This window comes from Chiloscyllium punctatum, chromosome 45, assembly GCF_047496795.1.
Source record: "Chiloscyllium punctatum isolate Juve2018m chromosome 45, sChiPun1.3, whole genome shotgun sequence".
In the NCBI taxonomy this organism is placed as follows: domain Eukaryota; kingdom Metazoa; phylum Chordata; class Chondrichthyes; order Orectolobiformes; family Hemiscylliidae; genus Chiloscyllium; species Chiloscyllium punctatum.
Window position 1 is genome coordinate 58344622 of NC_092783.1, and position 18366 is coordinate 58362987.

The window sequence follows — 18366 nt, forward strand, 5'->3', positions numbered from 1 at the left end:
AAAGGTGTGCAGGTTAGGGTGGATTGGCCATGCTGAATTGCCCCATAGTGTCCAGGGATGTGCAAGCTGGCTGGATTAGCTATGAGAAAGTGAGGACTGCAGATGCTGGAGTACCAGAGTTGAAAAATGTGGTGCTGAAAAAACACAGCATGCCAGGCATTTGCCCGAAACGTCGATTCTCCTGCTCCTCGGATGCTGCCTGGCCTGCTGTGTTTTTCCAGCACCATTTTTTTCAACTCTGGATTAGCCATGGGAAATGCAGAATTATAAGGATAAGGTAGAGGGATGGGTCTGGGTGGGATGTTCTTTGGAGGGTCGATGCGGGGACTCGATAAGGCTGAATAGCCCGTTTCCACACTGGAGGGATTCCATGATTCAACTATGATTCTGTGATCATTCCTTTTCTTTTGAAATGAGGCAAATCCAACTGAGTGGACAGAAGGGGGAAGAGGGCCTCAGATTATCACCTGAAAAGGAAGCCAGCACCCCTGACAGTCCAGTGCTCCCTCTGTATAATGTCAGCATCGTTAATGTACTGAAGTGTCTGGAGTGGGCTTCAAACTCACAGTTGTCTGACTCAGGGACTGGAGAGCCACCCACTTTGCCAGTTTTGAAGTCTGCAATTATTCAGTTGGCAAATGCAGCTGCCTATCTGACAAAGAGTAAGTTAATCAATGACTGGAGAATCAGTATTTGCAGGTGTTGTTCAGGACATTTAATGGTCAGGACACCGGGGAGATCTCCCCAGGTCTTCTTTGAAGCAGTGCCAAAAGATTTAATATATAAACCACAGGGGGCCGGCTGCGGGGAGGCATTGGCTTTGTGTCTTATCCAGATGATGATCAACAGTTAAGCAGTCTTCTTCCTTTTTTTCCTTTTGCCTTTTACGAGTAAAGTATAAAATCAACTGTCAGCTACATTCCTTACCCTTAGAGCACTGTTTAACTCCAGCTTCATCCTGAGAGAGAAATTGAAACTGTAATGCCCTCTGTTGGTCACAGAAAGATATGACAAATGATTTGCTTTCTGGATTAGTGGTGCCGGAAGAGCACAGCAGTTCAGGCAGCATCCAAGTAGCTTCAAAATCGACGTTTCGGGCAAAAGCCCTTCAATCGTGGCAAGTTGCGATTTGGAGGTGCCGGTGTTGCACTGGGGTGGAAAAAGTTAAAAAATCACACAACACCAGGTTATAGTCCAACAGGTTTATTTGGAAGCACTAGCTTTCTGAGTGCTGCTCCTTCATCAGGTGGTTGTGGAGTATAAGATTGTAAGACACAGAATGTATTGCAAAAATTTATAGCACAGAATTTATAGCTGAACAGATCCTGTGTATGCACAGGGTTTGTCCATAGGGGATGGCTGTTTTAATATGTTTCGGGTGGAAGCTGGAGAAGTGTAGCATCCTTGGGTTTGATCAGTAGTGTGATGGAACTGAAATTATATATTGAAAAAGACCTGGATTGTTTGTTAAGTCTCTCATCGTTTTGAATGACCATGTTGGTTTCAGTTCTTTCATATGTAAATCCCAGAACTTTTTAAAAGTTACATTCTCAAGTGAACTTTAACAATAGGTGCCATGTCGGCCCAGATAATGAATTTAAGATGTGAGGTGGCCTGTGTGAGACTGTCTGTGCCCTAATGTTCAGACTGATTCCAGTCTTAAAAAAACAGGATTTACAGAATCTTACATGGATACATGCAATTGTTAAGCAAATTCACCCCACGTGTGTGTGTGTGTGTATGTGTGTGTGTGTGTGTGTGTGTGTGTGTCTGTCCAAGGCCCAAGTTGAGGCCTCCCATGAGTACGGAACTTATCTATCAGCCTTTACTCGGCCACTTTGTGTTGTTACCTGTCCCGAAGTCCGCCTTGGAGAACGGTCACCCAAAGGTCCGAGGTCAAATGTCCTGGACCGCTGAAGTGTTTTCTGACTGGGAGGGAATACTCCTATCTGGTGATTGTTGTGCGGTGTCCATTCATCCTTTGCTGTAATGTCTGCTTGGTCTCACCAATGTACCATGCCTCAGGGCATCCTTGCCTGCAGTGTATGAGATAGGCGACATTTGCTGAATCACATGAGTATATGCCATGGGTGGGTGGTATCCCCATGCATAATGGTGGTATCCATGTCTACACTCTGACACGTCTTGCAATGTCTACCATGATAAAGTTGTATGATGTTGTCCTGAAAGCCGGGCAGTTTTCTGTGAACAGTGATCTGTTTGAGGTTCGGTGGTTGTTTAAAGGCAAGCAGTGGAGGTGTGGGGAAGGTCTTGGCGAGGTGCTCATCCTCATTGATAATGTGTTGCCGGCTGCGAAAAACATGGTGTAGTTTTTCAGCTCCTGGGAAGTACTGAACAACGAAGAGTTACCTGTCGGTTGCAGATTGTGTCTGTCTCCTGAGGAGGTCATTACGATTCCTCGCTGTGGCACGTTGGAACTGGCGATGGATGAGTTGAACATTGTAACCCATTCTAATGAGGACATTCTTGAGTACTTCCAAGTGCCCATCACGTTCTTCCTCAGCTGAACAGATCCTGTGTATGCACAGGACTTGTCCATAGGGGATGGCTGTTTAAATATGTTTCAGGTGGAAGCTGGAGAAGTGTAGCATCGTGAGGTTATCTGTGGGTTTGATCCGTAGAATGAGGTGCTGAGTGCCCATCCTTGATGGCAATGCATGTGTCCAAGAATGAGAAAGATACTAGGGAGGAGTCTATGATGGGTTTGATGGTGGGATGAAACTGTGTAGTTGCTTCAATGACTCCTCACCATGGATCCAGAGGAAGAAAATGCCCTTACTATATCTGGTGTATAGTGTTGCCTGGAGGGCCTGCATAGAGAAGAAGTCTTGTTCGAACCTGTGCATGAAAATGTAGACATATTGGAAGCAAATTTGGTCCCCATGGCTATTCTGTGTGTCTGCATGAAGAACTGGTTGTCAAAGGTAAAAATGTTGTGGTTGAGGATAAAACAAATGAGTTGTAGGACAGTGTTTGGAGATTGGCAGTTGCAGGTGTTGAGTACTGAGGTTGTTGCTACGATGGCATCATTGTGGGGGATGCTGGTGTAGAGTGTGGAAACGTCTATTGTGACATGGCACGTTCCCAGTTCGACTGGTCCATGGATGCTGAGTTTCTGTAAGAAATCTGTAATGTCGCAACAGGAGCTGGGGGTCCCCTGTACAATGTGTTTCAAGATGCCTTCGACAGCCAGAGAAGTTCTCACACAGGGTCCCAATGCCTAATACAATGGGACATCCTGGTGTATTGGCTTTGTGCATCTTTGGAAGGCAGCAGAAGTTGCCTACGTGAGAAGTATGTGGGATGAGGGCGTGTAAGGAACTCTGAAGGACTGGATCCAAAGACCAGAACAATGTGTTTAGTTCACGGGTGTGCTGTTTGGTTGATTCAGCCAGTAGTTGCCTATAGTGTTCCAGGTTGTACAAGAAGTTATCGGTATACTTCTTTGCAGTAATCTGTTGTATTCTGAATGATGATGGCGCCTCCTTTATCTGCTGGTTTGAGGACAACGTTGTGATTGGTTTTGAGAGCATGGAAACCCCTTTTTTAGATTAGAATCATTAGAACATTGGAGCACAGACAGCCTCACACAGGGCACCTCACACCTTCAATGCATTATCTGGGCCGACATGGCATTTATTGTTAAAGTTCACTTGAGAATGTAACTTTAAAAAAGTTCTGGGATTTACATATGAAAGAACTGAAACCAACATGGTCATTCTAAAAGAGGAGAGACTTAACAAACAATCCAGGTCTTTTTCAATATATAATTTCAGTTCCATTGCACTGTAAACTTTTGGTATAAATTCTGCGTCTTACGATCTTATAAAGACACATGAAGGAGCAGCACTCCAAAAGCTGGTGCCTTCAAATAAACCTGTTGGACTATAACCTGGTGTTGTTGATTTTTAACTTTGTGGCAAGTTGTATCTGCCTGATGTGTCGAGCATTGACCAAGTCTATTGTCTGCGTTAAGCAAGAACTCAATGGCCTCATTCTATGCTGTCATTATGAATCAAGCTTAGTCAATCAGGTTTTATACACTTGTACTTTAATACCTTGGGTGACACAGTGACTCAGTGTTTCACACTGCTGCCTCTCAGCACCAGTCACTCGAGTTTGAATCTCACCTCAGGTGACTATCGAGACCCCCACTGCAGGTTTGCACATTCTCTCTGTGTCTGCAAAGATTTCCTCTGAGTTCTCTGGTTTTCTTCCCACAGTCTAAAGATGTGTAGTTCAGGTGGATTGGCCATGCAAAATTGTCCAGGGATGTACAGGCGAGATGGATTAGCCATGGGAAGTGTGGGGTGATAGGGTAGGGAGAGATGCTCTTTGGAATGTCAGTGTGGACTCAATGGTTGAATGGACTGCTTCCACACTGTAAGGATTGTATGACCTCAATGCATGAAAGGGAGATACCATTATGATTAGATTAGATTAGATTACTTACAGCGTGGAAACAGGCCCTTCGGCCCAACAAGTCCACACCGCCCCGCCGAAGCGCAACCCACCCATACCCCTACATTTACTCCTTACCTAACACTACGGGCAATTTAGCATGGCCAATTCACCTGACCTGCACATCTTTGGACTGTGGGAGGAAACCGGAGCACCCGGAGGAAACCCACGCAGACACAGGGAGAACGTGCAAACTCCACACAGTCAGTCGCCTGAGGCGGGAATTGAACCTGGGTCTCTGGCGCTGTGAGGCAGCAGTGCTAACCACATGCTAAGCCTGGTCTTTATTGTTCTTGATGGTTCATGATGAGACATCTTCCTTGTGGTTTGCCATTAGTGGGACAGGGCATAGAGGCCAGTTTCAAGTTTAGCTCAGCTGGAACAAGCATTGCAGCTGTGCCTGAACTACATGTTTGCTATCTAGGCAACTGAGCAAAATATCCCTTTACAGAAGCAGCATTACCATGTAATAAATGGGCCTCTAGAGGTAAGGAGGGCAGACCCCGAAGCCATGTCCCCTCCATACTGCTCTTAGACTTGAAGACTTGGGTGGAAATGATATCTTGTTGCACTGCATGTTGTAGAAAGAGCTAATGTTCATGTTACACTGGCTCCACCCAATGACACACATAGTCGGTGGGTGGAGATAAGGTATCCTACTCTGGCTCTTTGCGGGAGCAGATGGATCTATACTGGGTCCTCAAGGTCCTAGAAATTCTGCCTGACCAAAAGTAAATTGACTTATCATAATGATGCAATAAACCTTCTTGTTATCTAAGGATAATGCTTCTTCTTTAGGTACTCCATAGCAGTGTAGTCTGTACCTCTAGTCACTAGTAAGGCCCAAGGCAAAGGAGGATTGGTGGCAATGAGCGGCCTCAAACAATTCTGACCCAGTGCCACTTACTGGTAGAGGTGGTAAGGAACACAAAGATGGAAATGGCACCTCATTTATATGGTAGCATCATGGAACTTGGAGTCTGTCACACTGAGGTTGCCTCCCTGCACAGGTAGCTTTCTGCCCTTAAAACCAATCTGCCTCTCACAAAGGGGAGCTACACAGCGTTATAGGAGGCAGCTGCAGCAATCTTAACAGGGAAAGTGGAACACCGGGGAGAGGGATGATAATGTCATAACTATGGCACTAGAGGTCTTGACAAGGTAAGTGAACAGAAGAAAAGGTAATAAAATTGTATGGGCAGAGTTAGGTAGTTCCCCCAAAGACTATTAATAGAAGGATCAGGATCAAATGGACAACATTTGAATATCTGCTGAATATCTGGTATATGTGACAACAAAGCCACAAGAAGTCTAATGACCTCATTTATGTGGTCAAGATCAATGAATGCAACCTTACAGGACATCTACTAACCCAGTCCACCCACCTCTCATGATACCTGATATACCATCACTCATACAGCAGCACCTCCTGGCACCGCATCTACAAGCACTTGCCAATCTCACAACGCCCCTTGTTGACTGAATCCCACCAGCTTTTCAACCTTGATGGACACAGAGACGTTCTACACCCTCTCTTACAGGTCAAACAAAGTGGAAGGGAGGAGAGTGAGAGGGAATCCATTTGAGGTGTAAAAGATTGCTAAAGGGGATTGAGAAAGTAAATGTAGATAGGATATTTCCTCATGGAGACATTTAGAACAAGATCATAGTCTTAGACTAAAGGGTGGTAGATTTAAAGGAGAGGTGAGGAGGAATTACTTCTCTCAAGGGGTCGGGAATCTGTGGAATTCACTCCCCCAGATTATGATGGATATTGGGACTCTGAATAAATTTAAGGAGGAGATAGACAGAATTTTAATTAGTAATGGGTTAAAAGGTTGAGGGAGTGGTCAAGAAAGTGACATTGAGACTAAAGTGAGGTCAGCCATGATGGTATTAAATGGTGGAGCAGACTTGAGGGGCTAAATGGCCTTTTCTTCTCCAGGTTTTTATGGTTTTGCATTCTTCTCTGACCTTCTGCTTTCAGAAACCTGAGAACTGTTGTCTTCCAGTGACGGCAAACAGGACAGAGGGAGAGGATACATTGTGTGCCAACTCGAGAGGTTCCAGACCAGCCCTGATACAGCAAAAGGGGATAAGGAGCTCTGTGGGGCAGGAGAACATGGAGAACGCAGGTGGGCGTGTAGGAGCATTGACTGGCCAAGTGTACAGCTCACTATCAAGGAATCCAGCCTCAACTCGGGAGAGGGCACAACGTGATGCTTTCTGTCTCTGCAGCCTCTCCTCCACCTCGCTATAGTATTGCACATTGGAGACATTGTACCTGCAGCCCCTAAACCTTGTGCGGCCTTTGTGTGGACAGGTGAATAGACGCTATTCCCTCCTTCTGGGAATGGAATAACAAGTCTTTCCAAAACTACAAACTCATGAGAAAACCCTGCCTCAGTACTTCCAGACTGGTCGTAACATCAAATATAAATAAAAATGAAATGAAATCTTCTTACCTACATGTTGGTGTCCGATTGTTTAGCTAACATTAATGTTGGGATCTTAGATTAGATTCCCTACAGTGCGGAAACAGGCCCTTTGGCCCAACAAGTCCACACCAACCCTCTGAAGAGTAACCCACCCAGAACCATTCACCTACTCCCTACTAATGCACTTATCACTATGGGCAATTTAACACAGCCAATTCACCTGACCCACACATCGTTGGACTGTGGGAGGAAACCGGAGGAAACCCACGCAGACACAGGGAGAAAGTGCAAACTCCACACAGACAGTCGCCCGAGGCTGAACTCGAACCTGGGGCCCTGGTGCTGCAAGGCAGCAGTGCTAATCACTGAGCCACTGTGCCACATTCTGAAATTCCTGATCCTTGTTGGGTGACTTGAGAGGTTAGACAATAATCCTGGCAGAGTTTGGGTAATGAACGATATGCCTGACATCAGGATATCATTGGCACAGCTACTTTGGACACACCTAGGGAATGCCTATTCTGTATCATAGAATCATAGAAACCCTACAGTGCGGAAACAGGCCATTTGCCCCAAAAAGTCCACATCGACCCTCCGAAGAGTAAACCACCCAGACCCATTCCCCTACGCTAATACTTTGCATTTAGCCCTGACTAACGCACCCAACCTGCACATCCCTTAACACCATGGGGCAATTTAGCATGACCAATCCACCTTACCTGTACATCTTTGGACTGTGGGAGGAAACTGGACCACCCTGAGGAAACCCATGCAGACACAGGGAGAACGTGCAAACTTCACACAGACAGTCACCCAAGACCCATGTGTGGGGTACCTTACTTAAGATGGCACATGATGTCAGAAAGTGCAATCCCTGAGGAAGATTGGCTTCCAGAGCCATTACTGGGATAAACTTCTGTATTGTCCAAGAAGCTTGTTTCCTTGAATTACTTACACAGCTTGTTTAGTGCTGGTATCTTGTAAAAGATCGAACAGAGACTGCAGTAGAACTGGGTCATGTCTCTGCCTCCCTTCTGATTTATCTCCTCATTTGTAATGGTTCTGTTCTTCATCTGCTTCCTTTTTATTTTAAAGTGCCTGTTCCTGACCGCAATTTGTTTCCCTTCTGCTGTACCTCATCTGCAAACACATCATTCTCCCTCTCTTTCACTCTCTCTCACACAATTATTTGATCCTGTCCCTGTCACCACCTTTTACCCAAGATTGTGGTCACAGTGAGGAAATTGCTGCCACAATGAGTGGGTTTGGTGAATGGTATTGTTTCATTTACCAGAAAGTTGATAAGCACATGTGGGAGAAATTTGTAGAAGATTTAATGGCGAGGTGATGTGGGAGGAGGTATACACGCAGTGTAAACATGGCTTAATGGCTGGTTTCCATGCTGTAAAATCTGAAGGAATTCTAACCCTTTCTTTCCCATTCTGTTCCTCTTTCTCTCACTTACTTTCTGTCTTTCTGTTTGTTTGTTGCATTGGATTCAATTCTGAAAGAAACAATGGTGAGGCAAAATGAGTAGCCAGAGAAGTAAAGGCTAGGTGCAGAGCGGCAGTGATAGTTTAATAGGTATGAAGGATCAAGGCAGATGTGTGAGCCTATATCTTATATATGTATTTTTTATGTAAACAGTTGGTGAAAAGAAAATACCTTATAGAACCTTAGGTCGACCCAAACCACTTCATAACAAATGAATTACTTTAAAGTGTATTGACTGTCGTAATGGTAACGGCAAGGTCTTGCATTGCAAGATCCCACATGGAGAAATGTTGTAATGATGGGTAACAAATACTGGTCTGGTAAGCAGCACCCACATCTCCTGAGAAACTGGATGTAGCTTTGCTTGCTGAGCTGGAAGGCTCATTTTCAGACATTTCGTCACTATACTAGGTGATATCTTCAGTGAGTCTCTGGATGAAGCACTGCTGGTGCTTCCTGCTTTCTATTTACAGGTTTGGGTTTCCTTGGGTTGGTGACATCATTTCCTGTTCTCTTCTCAAGTCTTGCTATCCCCTGAGAAAGTCATAGTCATAGTAATGGAGCACAGAAACAGACCCTTCAGTCCAACCAGTCTACTCCAACCATAATCCCAAACTAAACTAGTCCCACCTGCCTCCGCTCTGCCCATATCTCTCCAAACATTTTTTATTCATGAACTTATTCAAATGTCTTTTGAAAGTTGTAACTGTACCAGCATCCACCACTTCCTCTGGAAGTTCATACCACACGTGAACCACGGCCTGTATAAAGAAGTTGCCTCTCATGTCTTTTTTAAGTCTCTCTCCTTAAAAATATGCCCCTTCGTCTTGAAAGCTCCCACCCTAGAGAAAAAAACAACTACCATTAGCTCTATCTGTACTCCTCATTATTTTATAAGCTTCTATAAGGCTCTCGACCTCTCACACTTCAATGGAAAATGTCCCAGCCTATCTAGTCTTTCTTTATAACTTACTTTCCATACCCGACAACATCCTGGTAAATCTCTTCTGAACCCTCACCAGCTTTAATAATATCCTTCCTTTATCTGGGTGACCAGAACGAGATGAAGTACTCCAGAAGAGGTCTTACCGATTTCCCGTACAACCTCGACATGACTTCCCAACTCCTTAAAGCACTGAGCAATGAAGGCAAGTGTGCTAAGTGCCTTTTTAACCACCCTGCGTATGTGTGACACAAACTTCAAAGAATTATGTACCTAACCCCTAGGTCCCTCTGTTCTTCAACACAACCCAAGGCCCTACCATTAATTGTAATAGCCCAAACCTTATTTGTTGGAGATAATGAGGACTGCAGATGCTGGAGATCAGAGCTGAAAATGCGTTGCTGGAAAAGCGCAGCAGGTCAGGCAGCATCCAAGGAGCAGGAGAATCGACGTTTCGGGCATGAGCCCTTCTTCCTGCTCCTTGGTTGCTGCCTGACCTGCTGCGCTTTTCCAGCAACAAACCTTATTTGTTGCCAAGTCACCTTATCTATGCCCCTTATGATTCACAGCTGATCTAGCCACTCCTCATAACTCAAACCTTCCATAAATAAAGAATATTAAAAACAAAGTGATGTGGATTGCTGACAGATTTATGTTGGCCCAGGACTTTGAGACTAATTCCTCTGCTCCTCTTTAATCTTTTATGACTGTCTGGGAGAGTGAATGGGGGTTCTATGTTTAACCTTTGACAGGTCAGAAGGTTAGACCCAGATGGGGAATCGCTACCTATTTATTAAAATTACCCGGCAACAGACGACCGCTGGTGTTTTGAGGAAAGCAGATCGGACTGGGCCTTCTCCAAGGTCAATTGGTGTATCTGGCAGACAATGCCCCCCTTAACACACAACCTCAGGTTCAAATTACAGACACAGCTCCAGTGACAGCAATTCACTTGGAGTGTGAGAGGAATGAAAAGTGAATCAGTATATTTTAGCCCACTGTTAGCCATAGCTCTCCCAATTTTGAGTCAGAATTGTGGGTTCCAAGTTCCAGTCCAAGGAGTGGAGGTTATACATAGGCTAACAGTGGCAGGGCAGTACAGAGGGAGTGCTGAATGGTCTCAGGTAAAACCTTAATTGTACGCCTGCCTCCCCTCACAGATGGTTTAAGAGATTGCTCATCACTATGTTAGACAAGAGCAGATGATTTCATCTGAGTGTAGTGGCTCTGAGTTTTCCCTCACCCAGAATCTTTGTAGAATAGATAACCTGATGATGATCACATCACTGTTTGTGAGATCTTGCTGTGTGCAAGTTGTAAAGTTCCAAATTTACAAAAGTGACAAGATGTCAAAATATTAATGAATTGTGAAGCCCTTGGGATATCCTGAGGTCATGAAGGGGGCTATCTAACTGCATGTTACAGCTTTCTGCCTGCTGTGTCTTGCTTACAACATGACTGCCATCTAGTGTCTTCCTGAGGAAACATTAGCTGACCTCTGCTGCCCTTTACTGGGAATATAATGGCCTTTTTGCGGTCACTTTCTACCTGTCCCACTATCTTTCATCCTTCAATGGTGTCTCCCTACATTTCTGAGATTCTTTTCTCCTTTGCGCGTCTGAGTTTCTGTTTTACCAGCTCCCAATGCTGACTACTTTCACAAACTGGCGTAATTATTTTAAAATCAGTTTTAAAACCAGATCATGTTAAGAAATGCTCTGCTTTGTTAAAAAAAAATTGTATTCTCAACATGGGCATATTAAAAAAGTGCATTCACAGGCACAGTGGATGAGTATTACACCACTAGGGGGAATCATTAGGTTACAAAATTTGAGGTTTTGTCTGTGGAATCCCCATCATAGCAGACTCAAAAGGAATTCTCTGGGAAATTGAAGATCCCACTGGGTAATTCCCCCACACTCTGAAAGTATCCATTTCAATCAGATAATTCAATCAGACAATCAGGTTTAAGCTGCAGTTGTTAATAATCAAGCAGGAAATGTTGGACTATTAAATCCTTTGTCTAACTCCTTTGGCTATAAAAATGATCCCAATAACTTTACTTACACCTCCCAACTATTCCTCCCTGACACCCGTTATACCCCCTAGACTGTAAGCCAATACCCTGTCCTCCTCCTGTGATGTGACAGCCCCCTACCAGAGCTGACATCATCCCTCCATCCCAGGCCTGACATCCATTGCCACCGGTCCTGAGAACCACCCTCTCCACTATGCTCTGGACCCCTCCTCTTCCCAGGAGGTGACCAGCTCACACCCCTTCCAGGACTGAAGCACACTCCCCCCACCCCGGCACCCCCGGGCCTCCCTCCCTTCTTTTGGAACTTATATCTCCTGCCCACTTCATTTTCCCTAAACAGTCTGACACGCTCCTCACCCCTTTGCCACCTTGCACCCTGGAATCCTACTTAACTGGTACTCCACCCACCTGGCATCCTATCCCCCCGTCCACCTGGCACCTTTCCCCTCCGCCCACCTGGCACCCTACCCCCACCCACCTGGCACCTTTCCCCCATCACCTGGCACCCTAATTACTCGGCATTCCAACACCCTCCTGACACCCAATCTTCCGGACAGCCTCACTTCACATTTAACTCACACGCCTGCCCTTTCTCAGGAGCTGGTGAAGTGGCTCATTGTGATGTTTAAATGATAGAATGTGCTTTGAGGAAAAAGGAGTGTGGGTCTTACTGCCACCCCCACCATGCCCCCAACCCTCCACTGACCCCTCTGCGGTTCTGTGCTAATTTGGATTTGTCAAAGTGGAACTATGATGCTGCATTTCTGACGGAGCCCTAATCAGAATTTCAAACTGCATCATGCTTTGGGTCGCAATGTCTGAATGACAAGGTGGAGAAGGTATAAAAGGAAGTAATCCTGCTCTCTGGATCCTTTGGCATCTGGGTTATCCTGCCCTGTGTGCCCAGTGATCTGCAGGTGGAGAATTGGTCTGTTTCAGTTATGTGATAGCCCACAGCAGAAATTCGTGATCCTGAGTAAACATCATCCTCAAATTGAGAGACAGCTGACAGTGAGGGGAGGACAGTTAGTCGGCTGGTGATGTGACTAATCAGGAAGGATTAACCAGGTAGGTTATAGAGGACGAGATGGCCATGCTGAGACCAGTGTTCTGGGAAACTGTAAAACTAAAGAGGGTTTTATAGAAGAGATGAACAATAGTCAAAGTGTGACAGGCAGGACAGAACATATAAGCAGAACAGCGCAGTAGAACCAGAGTCAGGAAGAATGGCAAAATGTCAAAGCTGACAGCTCTCTATCTGAATGTATGCAGAATTTGTGACAAAATAGGGTTGATGGCACAAATAGAAATAAATGAACATGACTTAATACAGAGAAGTTTGAGTGTGACCAGAACTGGGAACACAATGCTCAAGTACATTTGATATCCTTGAAAACCAAGCAAATAGGAAGAGGAGGTGGGGTAGTTTTGTAAATACAGTAATTAATCAGTGAATAACTATCAGGGAGCAAGTGATATGGGTGCAAAGGAAGATGATATAGAATCAGCTTGAGTGGAATTATGCAACAGCAAGAAAGAGAAGGCATTGGTGGGAGTCATCTATCGGCACCTGTGGGGCAAAGTACAAATCAGGAAATAGAAGCATGTAAGAAGGGCACTACAATTGTAATGGAGAACTTTAATCTGGACAAATCAGATGGGCAAGAAAGATAAATTTGTAGAGTTCAGCAGGAATTGTTGCTCAGAGCAGTACCTTGCATAACCTACTCAGGAACAGGCTATTTTAGATCTAGTGATATGCAATGAGGTGAGATTAAGAAGAGGTCTCACAATTAAGGGTCCTTTAGGGGTTACTGATCATAACATGGTAGAATTTCAAATTCAGTTGGAAGGCAAGCAACTTGGACCTCAAACCAGTGTTCTCAACTTCAGCCGGATTACTCACACAGAGAAGGATAGGAAGGATTGTTATTATGGTGGAGAGGGTTCAGAAGAAATCTACCAGGATGTTGTTGGGTGTGGAAGGCTTGAGTCATAAAGAGAGGCTGGAATTTTTTCGTTGGAGTATAGGAGGTTGAGAGGCGATCTGATCAAAGTTTTTAAAATAATGAAGGGTATAGATAGAGTTAATAATAGGTATCTTTTTTCTAGGATGGGGGATTTCAAGACTAGGGGGCACATTTTTTATAGATATTTTTATTGAAAAAGAAGATTTTTGAGCTTTTTTACAAAATTACAAAAAATAATACAAACTAGTGTATTCCACTTTACAATATAATAACAACACCAATATAAGAATAAAAAAAAACTAACTCCCAATCTATTCTACAAATGACCAAAACATAAAATAGGGTATCATACATTACTAACAATAAATAAATAGGTAAATAAATAACTAAGTACATATTCAAAATAGATTTATATCAAGTCATAACAAAACCTGTATTTATATGGGATTTCTCCTCCCAGGGGCCCCCGAGCCAGCCAGAACCATTACCACGGCTAAACAAAGGCCCTGGACAATATGGCCGAAATATCTGTGTCAGTATAGTTCAAAAAGGGCTGCCATGTTCTATAAAATAATTCTGTTTTTTTGGTGTACCATATTCGTAAGGAGGTCAAGGGGGATATATTCCATGACCTTCGGATACCCAATTCACTAAAATTTTTTCCTCGCACAAAAGGAAAGGATAGTGAATAATTTCCTCCCGCATCCATCCAAAGAGGGGAAATCTGGGGAGCTCAAGAGTAGGGACACTGGATCCAATCCAATCTCCGTACCCAAAATCTTTGTCAAGGCATTCACTACTCAATCTGTCCCAATACCTGCGGATCTTATGGCATGTCCACAGACAATGCATGAGATACCAACTTCAATTTTGCATTGGGGATGCTCCTGCCTTGAACTTTGCAAGTCATTCAGGTGCCATTTTAAGGTGAGAAGAGAAAGATTTAGAAAAGACATGAGGGACAAATTTTTTACACAGCATGTGGAATGAACTTCCTGAAGATGTGGTGGATGTGGATACAGTTACAACATTTAAAAGATATTTAGATAGATACATGAATATGAAAGGTTTGAAGGGATATGGGCCAGGAGCAAGCAGGTGGGACTAGTTTAGTTTGGGATTATGGTGCAGCATGGACTAGTTGGATCAAAGGATCTATTTCCCTGTTGAATGACCGTATGACTACAACTCTATAATTGTCTTATATAGACTGAGGGGAAGATCATTGGATGAGTAGTGGCAGATGTTTACCTTAACACTCAGTAAAAATTTATTCTAGTCAATAAGAAAATCTCAATGAAAAGATTGAACTAACCATGGTTAACCAAAGCAGTTAAGGAGAGTTTCCAATCAAAATCAAAGGCATACAAGACAGTGAAAGCAGGTGGGAGAAGTGAGGACTGCAGATGCTGGAGATCAGAGTTGAGAGTGTGGTGCTGGAAAAGCACAGCCGGTCAGGCAGCATCTGAGGAGCAGGTGAATCGACGTTTTGCGTGTAAACCCTTCAGCAGGATTCCTGATCAAGGGCTTATGTCGGAAACATGGAAACAAGCCAGAGGATTGGGAATGTGTTAGGTATCAAAAGTGAATGGCTAAAATATTAGTAAAAGGGAGATAATTGATGATTGAAGTAAATTGGAAAGAAATATAAAACAAACAGTAAGAGCTGCTATTGGTATATAAAAAGAAAAAAGACATGACTCACAGAAAGTGAGTGTGGGACCACGGGAGATGTGACTGGGGAATTGATAGCTGGGAAATGGCAGATAAGCTAAACTCCAGGTTATGAAGAAAAACCATACTGAATTGTTTCTCTCTCTACAGATGCTTTGAGCCCTATCAATTTCCTCCAGCACTTCTTATTTAATTTACAATTTACAACACCTGCAATATTTTAATTTAACTTCAGTGTTTATTTAGCTTCCCTTTAAATACATAAATACATATCAGCATCTATTCTCCCCGTGTAGCAAGTTCCACATTCTCACCACCCTTTGGGTAAAGACCTTTCTCTTGAATTCTCTATTGGATTTACTGATAAGTGTCTGATGTGTTTGGCTCCAGTTTTAGATTCTCCCGTTATGATGACATCTCTTTAATTTTGTATGTTGTAATTGGCTACTCAGTATCTATAGGGACCTTGCTGTTATCTAAACTTATATGACAGATTCATCAAAACTAGTTGATGGGTTTCCTGGAAGGATTTTGTTTACTCATATTTTAAGTTTTGGAAAGCTGCATGATTACTTTGCAGGCACCATATAAGTGAGGAACATACAATTAACAAGATCAGATAAATATAATGCAAATATTTCCTGTTTAACTGAACTCCTCTGTGCAGACCCACCATCAGAGTTACTGCGTGGATTCCAGCTGAATTGGTAAGTGGTTAGATGTGCATCAGAGCTGAAAATGTGTTGCTGGAAAAGCACAGCAGGTCAGGCAGCATCCAAGGAACAGGAGAATCGACGTTTCGGGCATCAGCCCTTCTTCAGCACTCCCGAAGAAGGGCTCATGCCATGTTACATTGGTAGCCATGGTAGTGATGTTGGTGGATAAACTCTTTTCTTTTCGAGTTGCACTCCTCCACTAGTCACAACAAATTGTAAATGTAATCATGGAGTTAACTGCCAAATAAATCAGTCTCAGATTGTGTCAGGCTCAGTATTAAGAATAAGTCAACTAGGTCTGTTTAGTCAACAGCAAATAAAGAAGATGCAAAGATTATTGACAAACACTTTGGATTATGTTATGTATATATATTTATCCAGCATCCCACCGAAAAACACACACACACACACACACACACACACACACACACACACACACACAAACCCAGACGACACACACACACACGCGCGTGCACACACACACACACACACACGTGTGCACACACACACCCCTCTGCTTTGGCCAAATAATAGTTAACCTCATGTATAAGTGGTAAGTCACAGATTGTTCGAAATGCTGATCTGATTTTAAAGTTAGTCCTTGCACACACAAGCTGCTCGCATTGGGGTATCTCCCATCTACAATTGTGGTTGGCTGAGTTCCCTTTACTTCAGGTAGTGGCAGAGATTCCAAGCACATCCTCTTGAAGAACTCTTAAAGAGGGGCAGGACTGGGGGCAGTCCCAGTCCCAGGAACTTTCATTTATTTCAAAGACCATAAAACAAAGAACTGCCGATGTGGAAATCTGTTTCAACTTGAAACATTAACTCTGTTTCTCTTTCTGCAGATTCTGTCAGACCTTTAGAATTGGAATTCCTACAGTGTATAAACAGGCCTTTCGGCCCAACAAGTCCACACTGACCCTCTGAAGAGTGACCCCCCCAGACCCATTCCCATACCTTATATTTACCCCTGACTAATGCACCTACACATCCCTGAACACTATGGGCAATCTTTGGATTGCGGGAGGAAAACCAGAGCACTCCCACGCAGACATGGGGAGAATGTGCAAACTCCACACAAACAGTCGCCTGAGGTTGAAATTGAAACCTGGTCCCTAGTGCTGTGAGGCAGCAGTGCTAACACTGAGCCACCGTGCTGCCCCTATTGAGTTTCTCCAGCAATTTCTGTTTTTGATTTCAATGATCAGCTGCCTCGATTGAAATTGTATTTAAGAATCCCTGGAGTGTGGAACTCAGAATGGGGAGATTATACCAGCTAAGAGCAGCTCTGTTCTCAGTACATTTCTCTTGGAGAGGTAAAGTATCCATTTGGATCTGATCTTGGGACACTTTTAGGAGTGGTAAAGCAATCTGTAGGAGAGGTAAGATGCCTTTGGAATTGTGAAAAGTAGGCACATTATGCGTAGACAATATTATGTTGGCATTTATTGCCCACCCTTATTGCACTGGGATAGGAACACTGCTGTTAGTGCTGCTACAAAGGGAACTCAAGCATTTCAATCCAATGATAGTGTAGGAATGGCAATGTATTTCTAAGTCAGGAACATGACGGAATTGGAGGTGAACTTGCAAAAGATGGTGTTTCCATTTCGCTGCTGCCCTCGTCCTTCTAAATAAAAGTGGTCGTGGGTTTGGAAGATGCTGTCTCAGGTGAATGTTTGCAGTGCATCTTGTAGTTGGCACACACTGCTGCTGCTGAGCGTCACTGCTAGTGAAGGGAATAAATGCTGAAGGTGGTGGATGGAGTCCAAAATATGCTGCTTTGTCCTGGAATTGTGTGAATTTTACTGAGTGCTGTGGGCACTGTACATATCCAGGCAAACGGGGAACATTCTGTCACATCCTAGATGGTGGGCTGGTTTTGGAGAGTCATGGGTGAGTTATTTGCTGCAGAACTATTAGAGTCTAACCTGTTCTTGTAGTTGCAGTATTTACACTGCTAGTCCAGCTCAGTTCCTGGTTAATGATGACCCCCAGATGTTGTTAGTGTTGTGCCATTGAACATCAAGAAGAGATAAGTTAGATTTTCACTAGCAGAGATGGTCATTACCTGACACTTTTGTGGCACAAATGTTATTTGCCACTTATCAGCCTGAGTCTGGATATTGTCAGGGTCTTGCTGCACATGGATTTGGCTGTTACAATATCTGAGACGTTATAGATGGTGCTCCTCATTCCTGATGAAGGACTTTTGCCTGAAACGTCAATTCTCCTGCACCTCAGATGGTGCCTGACCTGCTGTGTTTTTCCAACACCACACTCTCGGTGCTGATCATTATGCAATCATCAGCAAACATCCTTCTCTCCTCTCTGACCTGATGATGGAGGGAAGGTCATTAATGAAGCAGCTGAAGATGGTTGGGACTCAGACACTACCCTGAGGAACTCCTGCAGAGATGACCTGGAGCTGAGATGACTGACCTCCAGTAACCACAATCAAGTTGCTTTGTGCAAGGTATGACTCCAACCAGCAGCTGGCTTTCCCTCTGATTTCCATTGACTCCAGTTTTGTCAGGGCATCTTGACGCCACATTTGGTCGAATGAACAAAGATGTGAAGATGTCACTCTTACTTCACCTCTCGAGTA